The following is an 18,208-nucleotide window of genomic DNA, read 5'->3' as shown; positions in this document are numbered from 1 at the left end:
TTTCAGACAGACGAGACTTGCAAGTATCAAACTTAGTCTTATTAATTGATATATTAAGTATCAGTTACACCTTTTTACAAAGGTGTGTTTGAACTCAGATTCTGACGTATCCCTCAGGCTTAGATCTGTTGAATATGCAAATGGTTCCATAAATGTCATTCCTTATGTCTCTTTGTACTGAGTTAAACTTTAACCCTTTCCTATACCAACTGTATGTGTGTGTGTGTGTGTGTGTGTATGTGTATGTTAGACCAGTTTATGTGTGTATGTAGGATGTTAGACTAGTTTATGTGTTTATGTAGTTAATAAAACCTTACTTGTATCACACTTGACGTGTTCATTGTTTGCTCATAACCGGAGTCACTAATCATGCAGATTTACGTTACAAGCTTTGTAGAATTGTACAGTAAGAAAGTTATTTCCCTTAACCAGGAAATTAACGTTCTTAGAATTGACAAGACAGTTGACCCTGAGAGGTCAGCTAAATATCTACAGCGGATCTAAAATATGAATAGTTAATTATAACTAGTTATGGTTAATTATTCATATTTCCTGTCATGAGCTGATTCGTTACAGCATTTTAGTGTTGAGATTTTTAGAATGCACATTAGCTTGTTTTCCATCTACAGGTTAAGATTTACAACAAAAAAATTGATCTGATTTTCACATTGGTCTGAACAAAAAAGGCAGTAACTCCACTGTCTGACAGCAGGCAGAGCTTATGGAACAGCAGCAATAGAGCGGCTTCCCCGGGTAACCTCTTTAAACAAAGCAGCACTGCAGGTGCGTTCACACTTGTAGTTCAGTTCTCTTGGTTCGTTTGGTCCGGACCAAAAAGAAAAAATTATACATTTGGTCCTGGTCCACTTAGCGTTCACAATGGCATTTTTGAGAGTGAACCTAAAGATACAGAACCTAAAGGCATAGTGATACGTTCACAACCTGATTGGTCGGGTTGATGATGTATATTTCGTGATGAAACTCAGCGAACACCCAAAACAAAAGGTGTGTTCGACTTAAAGCGGCACTGTACAGACCGATCGGTTTATGACATCAAAGTACCCATTCACCGATCGGTCTGCTCAGCATCGCTTTAAGTCGAATACACCTGTTGCCGTCTGCTGGACTGTTATTGTTACATGTACTTTTGATTTTATTTTCACCATCTGCGAACTCACGAAGAGCTCATAAAAGGCACTTTACCTCCTTGTTGCTCCACGTTTACCCTCTGCTCATTTTGTTTTGGATACACTGCTAGTTCCACATCATGAAATCATGTTGCTTAGCGTCGCATCTTGTCATTACTTCCTGTTTTTAATTCGTTTAGAAGTATTTGGTCCATGTTGTGTTCATATTTAATTCGAACCGCACCAGAGTTCGTTTGGACTTTGGAAGCTGAACAAGACCCATCTTTTTAGCAGTCTCGGTCCGCTTGTTTGGTGCACACCAGGGTTTGGATGGCATCGTTCTCACTTACACAAATGAACCACACTAACACAGCAATCGCAACAGAGTTTGTTTTATTCGAACCAAACATGACAAGTGTGAACACACCCTTAAACACTGCTATATTAGGCATTACACAGAGGGAAGATGAAAAGCAAATATCATAGAAAATTTTCTGAAGACAGTTGTTTGACTACGAATTACGTTGTGACGACATCAGGGGTCTAACCTGGGAGCCCAATCATCTCTGAATTTAAGAGAAAATGCCAATGAGAATTGGCTACTGGATTTTGCATGCTGAGCCACTCCCCGTGCACACGGGTATATAAGGTGAGAGCGTGCATCCACTCATTACATTTTTGCTTCAGAGCCGAGTGGTGAATGAAAGTATACTCACTACAAAGCTTTCATCTTTGTGTTGCAGAGGCTGTTCCTGGTTGGTGTTACGGCGCGTTACAGTGATGTCCCTGTCTGCAGCAATTCCCCGCTTCAGCTAAAAAAGCAGTTTCCTAAAAGAGCAAATCACGGACGATTTGCGTCTTTTCAAGATGCCGCTTCGTCTGTTCGTTCTGGATGCGGTCGTTTTCCTGTCCTCTGTAGACGGCCACGATTGCTGTCTTCAGTGTCTGGGCCTTCAGCATGCTGAAGCGGCGCTCGTGGATGAGTCCTGCGTCTATTGTGGGTGTATGACCATGGCATCGCTGCGTTAGTGCTATGGGAGATTTGAGGGTTACAGTGAGAGCTTCACCATGCCCCACCGACCTCTCACTCCTCCCGCAGCGCATGTCCTGTGCGGCTGCCGAGTGATTCTGCAGGGCCATCTCACGGCGGTCCCAGCGTGTCATTTGGTGTGCCGCCGGAGTATCAGATGTCGATCGCAGCATCGGGGGATGCGCTATTGGCCTCTGAGGATGAAGATTCGGCGGGGCTGCCCCCCTCAGGTGTTGTCGCCACTGCCGAATCGGACCCAGAGCTGTCGTCTATGCTTGCCCAAGCAGCCATGAGCATCGGGCTGGAGGTGACTACATTGCCCAGCCCTGAGTGCTCACGGCTGGATGATTGGTTTCTCGGCGCAGAGCGCGGCTCACAACCGCGTTCTGCTCCGGCTTCTTTCTTCCCGGAGGTGCATGAAGAGGTGACAAAATCGTGGACGGCCCCTTTTACGGCCAGAAGCCGCTTGTCTCCCTCTTCTGTCCTCACTACCCTCGATGGCGGGGCAGCCATGGGGTACGTAGACATTCCCCAGGTGGAGAGAGTGATTGTAGTGCACTTGTGCCCACAAAACGCTGCCACTTGGAGGAATCGTCCGTGTCTCCCGTCCAAAGCCAGTAAGCTGTCGGCGGCTCTTGCTGCCAAAGCTTACAGTGCTGCGGGCCAAACTGCCTCTGCCCTGCATGCCATGACTATCCTGCAGGTACATCAAGCCAAGGCACTAAAACAAATGCACGAGGGTAGTACCGACCCAAGGTTGATGCAGGAGCTGCGCACAGTGACTGACTTCACCCTCCGACTGAGGCCATACAGCACATCTTGCCCTGACGTGATCCTCCAGCTGTCCAAAGAGATATTCCTTATAAAAGTTAAGAGTCAGCCACACCTACCTGAAACGGCTCGTTCTAACACGCCCCCACATATCTACATCACTATGTGGGAAGATTTGCATAACGCCGCCCAAATGTTCACGCAAAGAAAGAAGGCGTAACATTTATTCTGGCTGTAGTATTGTTGCTGCCGCCATGTTGTGAATGCGCTGTGTGATTCGTTGTGAAAGCGAAACCTTTTGGCCTTCCAAAAGAGGAAGATATCTGCTTCGTCATGCCTGGAGCTGATCCGTGCTGGTTGCTGAGGAAATACTACAACTTTGCGCTGTGGATCGCCGGATCGGCTTTCACCGTGGACGAAGCGGAGTCCAGCCCGGGGTCGTCACATGTGGTTGCCGCAAGCCCTCCGGACGCTCCTTTGTCGAATCCGCCGCCTCTGCTCACTCAGCCCGCCGGCCGTTCCTCACTTCATCCCCCGGCCTCTGCTCACTCAGCCCCCCCGGCCATTCCTCACTTTATCCCCCGGCCTCTGCTCACTCAAGGCCGCCGTGTGTGAGCAGTAATGACTTTATGAACTACTTTACTTCCAAGATCGATACTATTAGAGATAAAATTGTAACCATGCAGCTGTCAGCTACAGTACCGCATCAGATAGTGTGCTATAGATTGCCTGAGGAAAAATTCCACTCATTCTGTAATATAGGAGAGGAAGATTTGTATAAACTTATTAAATCATCTAAACCAACATGTATGTTAGACCCTATTCCATCTAAGCTCCTAAAAGAAGTGCTTCCAGAAGTCATAGATCCTCTTCTGGCTATTATTAATTCATCATTGTCATTAGGATATGTCCCAAAAACCTTCAAACTGGCTGTTATTAAGCCTCTCATCAAAAAACCACAACTTGACCCCAAAGAACTAGTTAATTACAGACCGATCTCGAATCTCCCTTTTCTGTCCAATATACTAGAAAGATAGTATCCTCACAATTATATTCCTTCTTAGAGAAAAATGGTATCTGTGAGGATTTCCAGTCAGGATTTAGACCGTATCATAGTACTGAGACTGCTCTAATTAGAGTTACAAATGACCTGCTCTTATCATCTGATCGTGGTTGTATCTCTCTTTTAGTGCAATTGGATCTTAGCGCTGCGTTCGACACTATTGACCACAACATTCTTTTGAATAGACTAGAAAACTTTGTTGGCATTAATGGAAGTGCATAAGCATGGTTCAAATCGTACTTGTATGACCGCCATCAATTCGTAGCAGTGAATGAAGAGGTATCGTATCGATCACAAGTGCAGTATGGAGTACCTCAAGGCTCAGTACTAGGGCCGTTACTCTTCACGCTTTACATGTTACCCTTGGGAGATATCATCAGGAAACACAGTGTTAGCTTTCAATGTTATGCTGATGATACTCAGCTCTATATTACTTCGCGGCCCGGGCGAAACATACCCTGCAGCAGCTTGAGTTCTTACTAGAACCAGGAAGTATGACCATATTAGCCCGGTTCTGTCAACACTGCACTGTCTCCCTATTAAACATCGTATAGATTTTAAAATCTTGCTTATTACTTATAAAGCCCTGAATTGTTTAGCACCTCAGTATTTGAACAAGCTCTTGTTACATTATAGTACTCCATGTCTGCTGCGTTCTCAAAACTCTAGCAATTTGATAATACCTAGAATATCAAAATCAACTGCGGGCGGAATATCCTTTTCCTATTTAGCGCCCAAACTCTGCAATAACCTACCTAACATTGTTCGGGAGGCAGACACAGTCTGTCAGTTTAAATCTAGATTAAAGACCCATCTCTTTAACCTGGCTTACACATAACACACTAACACATTTCTAATATTCAAATCCGTTAATATTAGTCTGTTTCTCTCTTATTCCGAGGTCTACCGTAGCCACCAGATCCAGTCTGTATCCAGATCAGATGTTCACTTTCATCATACGGATCCAGTACGTATCCAGACCAGATGGTGGATCAGCACCTAGAGAGGACCTCTACAGCTCTGAAAATCAGCAGAGACCAGGACAACTAGATGAGCCCCAGATACAGGTCCCCAGTAAAGACCTTGTCTCAGACGGCCACCGGGACAAGACCACAGGAGCCAGTTGAGTCCTCTGCACAATGTGACTTTGCTGCAGCCTGGAATTGAACTGCTGGTTTCGTCTGGCCAGAGGAGAACTGGCCCCCCGACTGAGCCTGGTTTCTCCCAAGGCTTTTTCTCCATTCTGTCACCGACGGGAGTTTTGGTTCCTTGCGCTGTCGCCTCTGGCTTGCTTAGTTGGGGACACTTCATTTCCAGCAATATCGTTGACTTGATTGCATAGATACTATTTAAACTGAACTGAGCTGGATGATGAGATCACTGAATTCAATGATGAACTGCCTTTAACTGAAAAATGAGTGTTTATTATTGTCACTTTGCATTATTGACACACTATTTTCCTAATTAATGCTGTACAGTTGCTTTGACACAATCTGTATTGTTAAAAGCGCTATATAAATAAAGGTGACTGGACTTGACTATTGTCTTCTTGCATCATTGACTAACTATTTTCCTGTTTGACTTTGTAAAGCTGCTTTGACACAACCAGTATTGTATAAAGTGCTATACAAATAAAGGTGACTTGACTTGGCTATATATATAAAGAATTACAATAATCAATGCGTGATGATACAAAAGTATGAATAACAGTCTCCAGGTCCTTAAACGAGAGAATTGATTTCAGCTTAGAAATAATTCTGAGTTGATCAAATGCAGCCTTCAAAACACTAGTAACCTGTTTATCAAAAACTAAAGCCGAATCTATTATAACACCCAGATTCTTAACATGATCTGGAACACTTAACCTCATAGAGGCCAGCCTACTTATAATTTAAGTCTTAGTAGTATTAAAGTGTCCCTATTATGCCATTTTTAAGGTTGCTAATATTGTTTTATGAGTCTCCTAAAACAGGTTTAAATGCATGCAAGCTCAAAAAACACGCTAGTTTTATCAAAAAATAGATTTAATTTTACCTAATTTCTAAATGATTCGTAAACGACTCGTACAAAGCAGTTCAAAGAATCAGTCTCTCTAAACCCCTCCTTTCTGTGAGCCCTCACTGCTCTGATTGGTCAGATGGCGCAGTCCTTTGTGATTGGTCCAGAGCCGTAGAGAGATTGGCTCTGGATTGGTCTACCGCGTACAGCACGTGTCGGAAACGAAACGCCCATTGCCATAACGGAATGACAGCCCTGGAGACTTATCAATACATAGAAAAGATGGTATTGATTGTACCTTACCAATTCGAGCCAGAGTCTGATGATGAAACGGTTGAACTGGCTGATCGACAAGAGACTGATTCACAAGCACGACTGGATCAGGACGTTTCTCAGTGGTAAGTGTCAAGTTTGTGGTAATTATAAGATGTGATAAAACAAATTAACTCTCACAGCGTAGGATACAGCGTCTTCTCGACATGATGTTAACCCCATGGAAATTTTACTGTTTGAACGTTGGCGATGTAGAAAGTGGGCAGACATTATGCAAATGTGTTACTTTGTGATGTAGAGCCGTAAAAGAATACGATTTGAATTCCTGATGAGTCGTTTAGGCGATTGCGAGCCGACTCTTTTTTTTTTTTTTGATAGACAATAACTTTATCATGCACTGTCAGCTTCACAACTTTGCAGATAGTTTATGTTCACATACAGCTACATGAAACACTGCATGAAAGGTAATATTCGAAAAGGCACAATAGGGGCACTTTAAGATAAAGAAAATGGCTTGCCAACCAGGCTATAATCTCACCTAAACACTGAACAATGCTGGAAGTGGTGAAGTAACTTTGTCAGGACTTCTCAGATTTAGCCCTTCGTGCATCTGTGATTGAACCTGACTGATTTTAAAGATATAGAGAAGTCCTTCCTGTTGAATGTATCAATCTCGCAGTCAGGGCTTTCTGGCTATGGCATTACTTTCAATCGTCTTGTGTGACATTTTGCCAGCAGCCCAAGAAGAGGCTGGACTTGAGAAGAGTTATTAGCTCCTCTTGGTCTGCCACAGTTTGTGTTTCAGGAGGCTCAGGTATCAGTTTTACACTGGTACTCTGTGCAAATTAGCTTTCAGAGTCCAGCACCCATCTTCCATTCACAGGATATCAGGGTGCAAGATAGCGTCAGTAGAGGCTTACCCACCAAAGAGTGCTGGGCACCAACTATGCAACTGATTCCTTGGTTCCAGAGTTTGGTCTGTCCCTGCTGCTGAGGCATTTCAGGGCACTGAACAAAACATTTTATCCCTCATATCTGAAGCTCTGAACTACGATAAAAGTCGTAGTTAATGGTTTGTTAATAGCGAGAACTGGACCTTAAAATAAAGTGTGACCAAATAAGGCTTCCGTTAGAAGTTTATTAATGTAAGTGCATGTTTAAGTAATGAGGTACAATTACTGAAGTTCTTTACACCCCTGAATCTTTAATTTATTATGCAGAATCACATCAGATCTTACCTCCGACCTCTGCAAGAGAAAGATATTTGTTCCCTTTGTCTTCTGTCTTGAGGATCAGTGTGATCACCTTTTGGATTACTGTTACAGAATAAAAAGGACCCGTGGTAAATGAAAAAACATCCTAAAAATGAATCCTAAATATTGCTCAGTGTACTGTATGTTTGCAAAATGTTTTACACTCAAAGTTAGTGTTCAATTGTTTGTTACTTCAGTGAATTAGAAGAATTTAGAAGATTTATGTTATTGAGTTTTTGTCGTTACCATTGTGCTCAATAGTGGCATTTGTGCATGCAGATTTATGGTGAACAGTATCTGCTACTACTACTAAATAAGCAGTAACTGTACTAAGATCAGTTTCTTTTACTTGCTTATCCTTTATGTTACATGTTGTCAAAAGTAAACCATACTATCGCCCAGCTCTAAACCGCTAAATAAATGGACTTGTCTTTATCATGTTAACCTGTGCTACTGCTAGTTAGTGACAAAGTTATGTTGTTTCAACAAAACTTTGTTTGTACATATGAACTTGTTTTAGTCTTGATATCTGATCTAAACTAGTTGCATGGAAAAGTTTTTCTTGCTGTAATGAAGTTGATTGAACAAACTTCTTTTGTAGAGTTATTAAGTAGTAACCGAGATGCTGAACTATCTGGAGAGCTCCATAACAGAATCTGATCACTAGGGTTTTGCATAGCTTAAAAACAAAGTAATAGAGATTTTATTATTGCCTTTATATAGCAGTGAGGACAAATGTAGTCAGTTATGTTGGAAAATACAGCAGGATAACTTTATGATGTTAAGTCTGCTGTCACCAAATACTTGGACAGTTTTTGCATGTAACAATGTTATTTCTATTTGATTATTTAATTGGCTGCTGGCATAAGCAATGATTGGTGGCAATGAAAAAGGTTAACATTTATATTTGTTTGTTACTGTAACTAATTCTCACTTGTTTGTTTCTCATTTTCCGCAGCTTGGGCCCCATGCAACCATGGACATATTTCACAAGAAGCAAACTGTAAACACGTAAAACATTTAACACACACACACACCACAAACTTGTATATGTGGTTTACGGGGACTCTCCATAGGCATAATGGTTTTTATACTGTATAAACTGTGTTTCTAACCCCTTGCCATAACCCTAAACCTACCCCTCACCGAAAACCACTAGCAATTTTTTGAATTTCAAAAAATACAGTCACGCTGGTTTTGTTTCGTGTTTAGGTTTCTTGTCTTTTATTTGTATTCTCTTGTCATTGTCATGTGATCCTGCATTGTGGTCCTTTTGTTCATGTGTCTTGTTCTCATTGGTTCCTTTGTTGTATGTCATGTTCTCATTGGTTGGATTATATCATGTGACCCCTTTGTTCGATATATATAACCCCCATGATTCATTGTCCATTTGTCTAGCTTGTCTGTCTTGTATTTATCAAATTGAGGGCTGAATTTGATAATTCCTTTACTTGGGACAAAAACTCTGCCATTGTCTAAGGTAAGGCATTACCCATCTGTAATATTTCTACTAGGACCTCTTGTGTTCACAACAATTAACCCTCACCCATATATAAAGCCTACAACAATAAGACAAGTAGGCCTATAAGGCTACTTAATAAGTAGACAAGTCTTTCACTTGTATTTTTATTTATTAATTTTTGTAGTGTTGTCCTGCAAGATATGTCCACAAATGTTTTAGGCAAACTTGATGATCTAGAAATATGATTTATGAAGTATTTTGTATTTTGTCCTGCTGTCATATTTTCTAACTTTAAAATTGCAGCCCTGTCTTAATAATTTTCTTTCCTTTTTCTCTTCTTTTAGAACAGTTCTGGAGAAAACGGTGCTGCTGGGAAACTTAAAAATTAAAAGTTGTTTAGTTATTTGTAAATGAAGCAAAGTAATTCCTGTGCATTGTTTTAGTTGACACTTGTAAATAAAAGACAAGTAGTAGTTCTGGAAATTGTTCATTTTTGCAAAGCAAAATTTGTAAATGACTGTAACATTTTTTTTGCCTCTGAATAACATTTGCAAATGAATATAAATTGTTCTATACTAAAAGTACTTTTTACAACTAATTACAAATTAGCTTAAATTCAACATCAGAAAAACAACATAAAAATTTAATTAACAATACATAAAACAGATTGGAAAAAGAAACATTTTTATGTACGCTTTCATTCAGCTGAGCAGTGAGACCTTGGTAGACCATAGAGAGCCTGGTAGTGCTCTGGTAGAGAGCCTCTGCCAGTGGGACATAATCTGGGATAGTCTTGTTTGAGTGCATATTTCCACTGTCCAGCACTGGGACGTTCAGGTTTATCCTGCAGTACAGGGGTCTGGTCTGATTTAAGGAAATGAGGAAAGGACTAATTGTGTAGAGCTATGACAAAGTAATTGGTGGAAGAAATATGAGTTACTTTAGTAAAGTACTTTCAGTAACTACTATTAGCGCATTGAGGAAAAAATGCATGCATTTAAAACCTTAAGTAAAAGTATTATCCTTCATACTGTAATGTACTTAAGGTATGAAGAGTAAAGAAGAGTTCAGCCTATTCTGCAGAAAAAACTTTATATTTGATTGCATTAATATTACTGCTGCACTACTGTATGTTGCATTTTACTTCTGAATATGTTCAAGGTTGTTACATTTAAAATACTTTATATAGGCCTACTGTTGGGCAGTTTAATGTACAACAGTGCAAGATATTGTAAAGGACCGTGTTTTTGTATTGTAGCTGTCTTGTGAGAAAAAAAAAACTCCGTACTTCTCATTTGTATGTGAATGCTTAAGGAATGCATTTTGTTACACTCCACCACTTTGTTATTTTGCAGATGAAACAAACAAAATGTATTGCTAGAATATTAACAAACAGTTGCTACAACTGCGAACCATATCAAGGCTGCTTCTGAAGCACTCGGACCGGTCTAGCCTTCTTGTTGCCTAGCAACTTTGTCAGCTGCCGTTGACAAGTGGCAGTAAAGTTTGAAAGTCTTTTTATATTCAGCTGCATAAAACTAAACCAAGTTGAAAACCTGTTTAAATATGTTTATGGTTAGGGATGGGTACCGAAACCCGGTATTTAATCGGTCCCGGGGCTAAATTATGAAAGACCGGAGTATCGATAAGCTCTGACGTTAACAGTTCTGCTATCGGTGCTGGAGAAATTAATAAAGCACACATACATTTTTTTTTGCTATATATACACATTATTTTGCAAATTCTATCTCACCAGAGTCGCCAGCTGTTTTTCAAACATTTGTCTATGATGCATTTTTGTTATTCGCAATTCTGAAGCGAGATCTCGCCCACACGGAGGAGCTTCAGCACGCGCAACATGAAAGCCCTGTTTAATTATGATAGAAGAGAGAACTAAACATTCAAACATCTGCTTATACTGTAGGCCTGTGGCTGTTTTATTAAGCTAATTTTATTTTTTTTATTCGATTTTGACTTCTAAGGATTATAAACTCAAGTGGATGCGGAGCTTAGGCCAAGACAGATAAGACTAATGGCCAGTGTTATGGATCCACCAATGATGTCAGTGAGAGCGCTTGGCATCCTGGTGGCCTCAACGCTCTCAAATCTCATGGCCTCAGTGCTGTCCAGCTCGGCGATCCTCCCTCTGTCAGCTGTACTGCCCTTGATGGTGGTTGCCATCTTGTGTGTATGAGCTGCACACTGCTCTCCAGTCCATGAGTTTGCTCCAGAGCCCTCTCAAGTCCTTAAATCCGCTCCAGAGCCTTCTTCAGTCCATGAATCCACTTCAGAGCCCACTCAAGCCCCAGAGCTCAGTCCTATGTTGGCGTCAACCTGTGAGTTTCCTGCCTGTATTGTTTAGACCACAGTGGTCAAGGAGGCCGTCCATAAACTCTGTGCCTGTCCTGTCACGGCCAAAGAGGCCATCCCTGAACTCACAGTCAGTCCTGTCACAGTCAAGGAGGCCATCCCTGAACTCTCTGCCTGCCCTATCACGGCCAAAGAGGCCATCCCTGAACTCTCTGCCTGTCCTGCCATATCCAAGGAGGCCGTCCTTGAACTCTCTGCCTGTCCTGCCATGGCCAAGGAGGTCGTCCCTAAAAACTCTGCCTGTTGTGTCATGGCCATGGAGCCCGCTCACACACTCTCTGTCTGTCATGCTACAGTCACTGAGGCTGTTCAAGGATATTCTGTCTGTCATGTCACGGCCACAAAAACCGTTCAAGGTTACTCTGTCTGTTCTGTCATGGCCAGGTGGTCTGTCCATGTCTCTGCTCCACCATGGCCTCCGGACCTGTGGTGGTCTTCTGCTCCGCAGGCTTCACCTTGGTCACCTGCTCTGCTCTGGTTGCCTGCTCCACCCTGCTCTGCCGGCTCCACCATGGTTTCCACCACTGCACCACGGACCAGGTTCAGGCCCACCTCTGCACCACAGTCCATGGTTTCCGTCATTGCTCCGCGGTCCAGGCCCACCTCTGCTCCATGGTCCAGACTTGCCATTGTTCCACGGTCCAGGTTCACCACTGCTCCACGGTCCAGGCCCTTGATGGCCTGGCCCTCTATCCCTCCTCCTGTTATGCCTCCACTCCACCACCCTCCTGGACTGAGTTTAGTTTGGGTTGGGGTGGGTGTTATGTTAGGGCATTTGGAGCTGCCCTTAGAGGGGAGAAATGTCATGCTGGTTTTTGGGTTTTGTTTCTTGTGTTTTATTTTGTATTCTCTTGTCATTGTCATGTGTTTCCCTGACCCTCTCATGTGATCCTGCCATGTGCTCCTTTTGTTCATGTATCTTGTTCTCATTGGTTCTTCTATTGTATGTGTTATATTCTCATTGGTTAGATTGTGTCATGTGACCCCTTTGTTTGATATATATAGCCCTCATGTTTCATTGTCTAGCTTTGTTCTTGTTACCACTGCTGGTGAGTCTCTATCCATGCTTAAGTTCATGTTTCTTCATGCCAAGTCTAGTCTCTGTTCATCTTGCATTTGTTTATGTTTTGGACTTCATTAACACTGCACATGGGTTCTAAGTATGTTTATTTAAGCCACAGGAAGTGTCCTCATAAACCATGTTTGCGTTTTATTACCCATGTATTACAACGAAAACACAAATACACATTTGTGTCCTCATAAACCATATATTCAAGAACACACACACACACACACACACACACACACACATATAAATATATAACATTGTCACCTGGTTAACATGCAGCTGAGAGGGCTGACGTGACTTTGACTGCTTTCTGTGTTCTCTGCACTGTGACCCTGATGAAGAATGTTACAATGATTTGAATCATATCATACAATGAAGAATGATATACTTTATGCCAATATAACAATTCAAGCTTATCATAATATTTAATTAATTAATTAAAAGAAAATCAATATATGGAACAAAATGCATACAATTTTGAGTTTTGAATTTTATAGCACCACCTAGTGCAGCTAGTGTTTGGCAGACAAATAAGTATTGATTGTTTAAATTGTTTTCAAAACTAAAGCATAATAACGCCCAGCTCTAAACTGCTAAATATGGACTACTGGGCATTAACATCATGAAAATCTGTGAAGCTGCTTTGAAACAATGTTTTAGAGCAGAAAAATAAGAAGGGAAAACTATTATTACAAGCAGCAGTTGTGGGGCCAAGCACAAATGGCTGGCCTGTTGTTAAGCTGAGCAGATTTGCTTGGTCATAGCATCCAGCAGAGTGGTCAGTTAAGAAAGTACTTAAAAGTCTATGAGAAGATTTACTAATATTTATAAATCTGCAACAAAATTACCATGATGTTATCAGCTTGATGTGGCAGTGCTACAATATATTTTGTGTCATTAAAGCTTCTCCAAAATAAAGACAGACTTCCTGTTTTGCTTCACAATCAAATTGGTTTATCTCATAACAACAATCCAACGTGGGTCTTTAATTGGTTTTTTTTTCTTTTCTGAAAATTGTCCGAGGAGCTAATTTTGGACACACCATGAAGGAGGAGTAAAAAAAAAGTTCTGTTCATATGAGTATCAAAATACTACAAGCTTTCTGGATATCTAGAGACTTGATTTTATATTTATTGTATTAAATAATAATAATAATAATAAATTAATAAATAAAAAAAAATAAAAAAATATGAATTAATTTTATTTTATTATTATAATATTTTTTTACAACCACTAAGACCCATTTCTTAAAACTTGTTAGTTTAAATGCAATTAACTGCTGTGCCAAGCTGAACGTTGGTTTAGCAGAACTGGGTGAAGAGCTTTTAAAAACTGACTTAACTAAATGTGTCCTAGTGGCTTTTAAAAAAACTAACATGTAACTAACACTTATATAGGTGTTCAACTAATCTAATTGTTTTCATAGAATTTATTTTATTTTTAAATTTTTTTTAAGAATTAGAATATATTTCAATATGAAGTAAAGTGACGTATGACTAAGTATGGTGCCCCATACTTGTAATTTGTGATCTGTATTATGTTAGGATTTTAAGTTAAGTTTAACAGTTTTGAAAAGAATATGTAAATGTACAAATTGGTGGTGGCTGTGTTCAAAGAAACTGTAAACCAAAAAACTGCAAAAGTTAAAAAAATGTCCATTTGTAGCCCCCTTTAACGGTCACCCCTCATTTTTTTAATATAGGCATGAAAGTGCACTATTCAAACTTGAAATTTATGAACACTTTGGAATACAGACCTACGGTTGGTCTTTTTTTAAAGAAGAAAATCAGCAGATTATTGCAAAAGAGATTTTGCAAAAAAAAAAAATTAAAGCATCAAAAATTAAAGCTAGCACCACCTAGTGCAGCTAGTGTTTGGCAGACAAATAAGTATTGATTGTTTAAATTGTTTTCAAAACTAAAGCATAATAACGCCCAGCTCTAAACTGCTAAATATGGACTACTGGGCATTAACATCATGAAAATCTGTGAAGCTGCTTTGAAACAATGTTTTAGAGCAGAAAAATAAGAAGGGAAAACTATTATTACAAGCAGCAGTTGTGGGGCCAAGCACAAATGGCTGGCCTGTTGTTAAGCTGAGCAGATTTGCTTGGTCATAGCATCCAGCAGAGTGGTCAGTTAAGAAAGTACTTAAAAGTCTATGAGAAGATTTACTAATATTTATAAATCTGCAACAAAATTACCATGATGTTATCAGCTTGATGTGGCAGTGCTACAATATATTTTGTGTCATTAAAGCTTCTCCAAAATAAAGACAGACTTCCTGTTTTGCTTCACAATCAAATTGGTTTATCTCATAACAACAATCCAACGTGGGTCTTTAATTGGTTTTTTTTTCTTTTCTGAAAATTGTCCGAGGAGCTAATTTTGGACACACCATGAAGGAGGAGTAAAAAAAAAGTTCTGTTCATATGAGTATCAAAATACTACAAGCTTTCTGGATATCTAGAGACTTGATTTTATATTTATTGTATTAAATAATAATAATAATAATAAATTAATAAATAAAAAAAAATAAAAAAATATGAATTAATTTTATTTTATTATTATAATATTTTTTTACAACCACTAAGACCCATTTCTTAAAACTTGTTAGTTTAAATGCAATTAACTGCTGTGCCAAGCTGAACGTTGGTTTAGCAGAACTGGGTGAAGAGCTTTTAAAAACTGACTTAACTAAATGTGTCCTAGTGGCTTTTAAAAAAACTAACATGTAACTAACACTTATATAGGTGTTCAACTAATCTAATTGTTTTCATAGAATTTATTTTATTTTTAAATTTTTTTTAAGAATTAGAATATATTTCAATATGAAGTAAAGTGACGTATGACTAAGTATGGTGCCCCATACTTGTAATTTGTGATCTGTATTATGTTAGGATTTTAAGTTAAGTTTAACAGTTTTGAAAAGAATATGTAAATGTACAAATTGGTGGTGGCTGTGTTCAAAGAAACTGTAAACCAAAAAACTGCAAAAGTTAAAAAAATGTCCATTTGTAGCCCCCTTTAACGGTCACCCCTCATTTTTTTAATATAGGCATGAAAGTGCACTATTCAAACTTGAAATTTATGAACACTTTGGAATACAGACCTACGGTTGGTTTTTTTTTAAAGAAGAAAATCAGCAGATTATTGCAAAAGAGATTTTGAAAAAAAAAAAAATTAAAGCATCAAAAATTAAAGCATCAAAAAGTTATAGAAGTTTACATTTACTGTAAAGAAAATGCACTATAATAATTTTATTTTATATATAGTAAATATTTTACATAGCAGGTTTTACTCTAAAATTGGTAGAAAACTAAATAAGTTATGTTCCAAATCTGAAGTTGATAAGAAAAAAAATTGAGGTTCCTGTGAGATTTTATTTAGAGTGTTATACCACAAACAGCCACCATGTGCCATCCAAACTCCATTGAATTTTTAATGCATTTTTCTGTCACAAATGTCTTGATTTCTTTATAAATATTACTTATATCTCAAAATAACCACCAAATATGCAATCCTGAGACTCAGACCTTTCCAATTATATGTTTTTAGTCAAGATTATAAAAAGGTTTGATTCTAAAAGAATGTAATGCATTCTGTAATATGACACTTGACACCGCCCACTAAGGGGGAGGAGACTACCAAAATATTTTAAAGTACCATTTCCATGGTAATGCAATGCAATGTCTGATTTCAAAATGGTTTTCACAGGATGAATCTTGGGCTTCAATATTCAAATTATATATAATGTATGATGATTACTAAAAGATTTGATAGAGAAAAAGGGCAACAAAAAAAGAGTGCCATGCGTGACACAGGTGGGACGGTGACAGTTAAGGGGTTACCCCACAGTGTACCATTAATTATTGAATATATCTTCATTAACTAAACACTATTTGAAAACTGAAAACCCTAAAACTTGACTTCTGAAGGTCATTTTTCAATCAATCATTCAATACATTATAGCATAAATAATACTTTAAAACGTGGAAAGAAGCTTTTGAACTTTTTCAACAAGAGACACTGTTATGTTTCAGCTCCTCTGTTTGATATAATTTATAAAAGCCGCTGAACTCTGGGAACTCTTGGAAGAGCGTTCTACTGTCAAGGCAGCAGACTATATTTATCTGGGTACAGTTAAACTCGCGCTTGATGCTGGCGCGATGAGTCTCCCGCTCATGAGCTATCGCTCCGTCCCTGTCTGACTCATTTTAGAACAGGGTGAGCTATGAATGTGGGTCTGTTTCACAGGCTCTTGGGTTTCATGGCAGCTGCTTCACTGTGAGTCTCATTTGGTAATGAGTCAGCAGAGCAAAGGGAGATTGTTTTGCTTCAAGCAATGCAGCTCAATGTCCTGTTTGATTATATCTGTCACACTCTGGAACTTGTGTGGCCGAGGTCAAGCCTGTATGCCTTCCCACCAATCAGACCGAAACTATGACCCTGGTGAGGGTACAGGAAGACAGAGTCTTCTATTAGTGGAACTGCAGTGGCCATCCCTGCAGTTTGGTTCTCTTACTCCTGGAGGCACCTCCTTGGAAGATTCCAATTAGAGTCAACCTATTGTCTGGTTTGGGAATATTCTGGCATCTCTCAACTGAGAATGTGGAAACTTTGGGTTTAGCTCCATTAACAGTTGACTTTGGTCTTTCTTCTGCAGTTAAGGAGACCATTTTAGCTGCTAGAGAAGGCTGTATGACCTGAAGTGGAGAGTATTCACATCTTGGTGCACGAATTACAACATGGACCTAGTTCACTGCCGGTTGGCACAATGCATTTTACTAGCCCCAGCGACTAGAGTATATGAGTATATGTAATGGTTACTGCCACTAAACATGCAAAATTAGGCTTTTTTTCAAGGGAAGAATTCACTTGTTTCTTGCTTTACGCATGGGATGAGATGACGGAGACCTTTTCATCCTGTCAGTGTGCCATGGAACCTTTTTAGTCTTTGTAAGTGCAGAAAATGTTTGTCTTTTATTTTGTATTTTGATTATGCGTTTCTGGATGTTTGGTCTGGGTGCAGGTGGATATTTACCAGGTAGTTTTTCTTGTTTGATATATTTGTGAGTAGAGAGTGGGTGAGTACAAGTCACCAAGTGCAATATGGCAATATCCTCGCAGGAAAGTTGTCTTTCTGCTGCTGCTATTACTGTTGCTGCTGTTGTTATTGATACAATGCATATTCCCATTCTGGCTTTGCTTATATGCTTAACATACACATTTAAAAAAAAAAATATATATATATATATATTTTTTTTTACAGTGTATTGGGACAAACTGTCACGTTTAATAGCCCAACAGTTGAGCTAGTGACACTGTTAATCATCTCATGTCAGATAAATCTGGACTTTACTGTAAAGTTACTAACTATCAAAATATAAAGAAGTATCATAGCATGCTGTTACATATTATGAATAATAAAACCTTTAGCTTAGCGCCCTCCTGGGTCCACCAATTCTCAAAGTCCTTTTGGAGTTTCACTTTCAACTTTTCATGCAACAGCTGTAGATGTTCAATCTCTGTCTTCAACCCTTTTAAACATCCAGATTTGATCTTGTAACTATAAAGAAAAAATATATGAGTAATGTACACAAGGCATGTTTCGTAAAAAAAGATAAGAAAGCATAATTAAAAGCATATGCTCCAGAAAGCATAATACTGTTTTAGATTTGTAAATTATAAGATCAAAGTAGGTTAGAGTAGTGAATTACAGATATTTAAGTAATAAAATGAGACACACTTTTTCTTTTCCTCCTCTATCTGGTTGAGAATTCTCTCCTCAAC

The sequence above is a fragment of the Sinocyclocheilus grahami genome, unplaced genomic scaffold, assembly GCF_001515645.1.
Source record: "Sinocyclocheilus grahami isolate Dianchi unplaced genomic scaffold, SAMN03320097.WGS_v1.1 scaffold1712.1, whole genome shotgun sequence".
In the NCBI taxonomy this organism is placed as follows: Eukaryota; Metazoa; Chordata; class Actinopteri; order Cypriniformes; family Cyprinidae; genus Sinocyclocheilus; species Sinocyclocheilus grahami.
The sequence above is the reverse complement of the archived record's forward strand: the minus strand, read 5'-3'. Positions refer to the sequence as shown.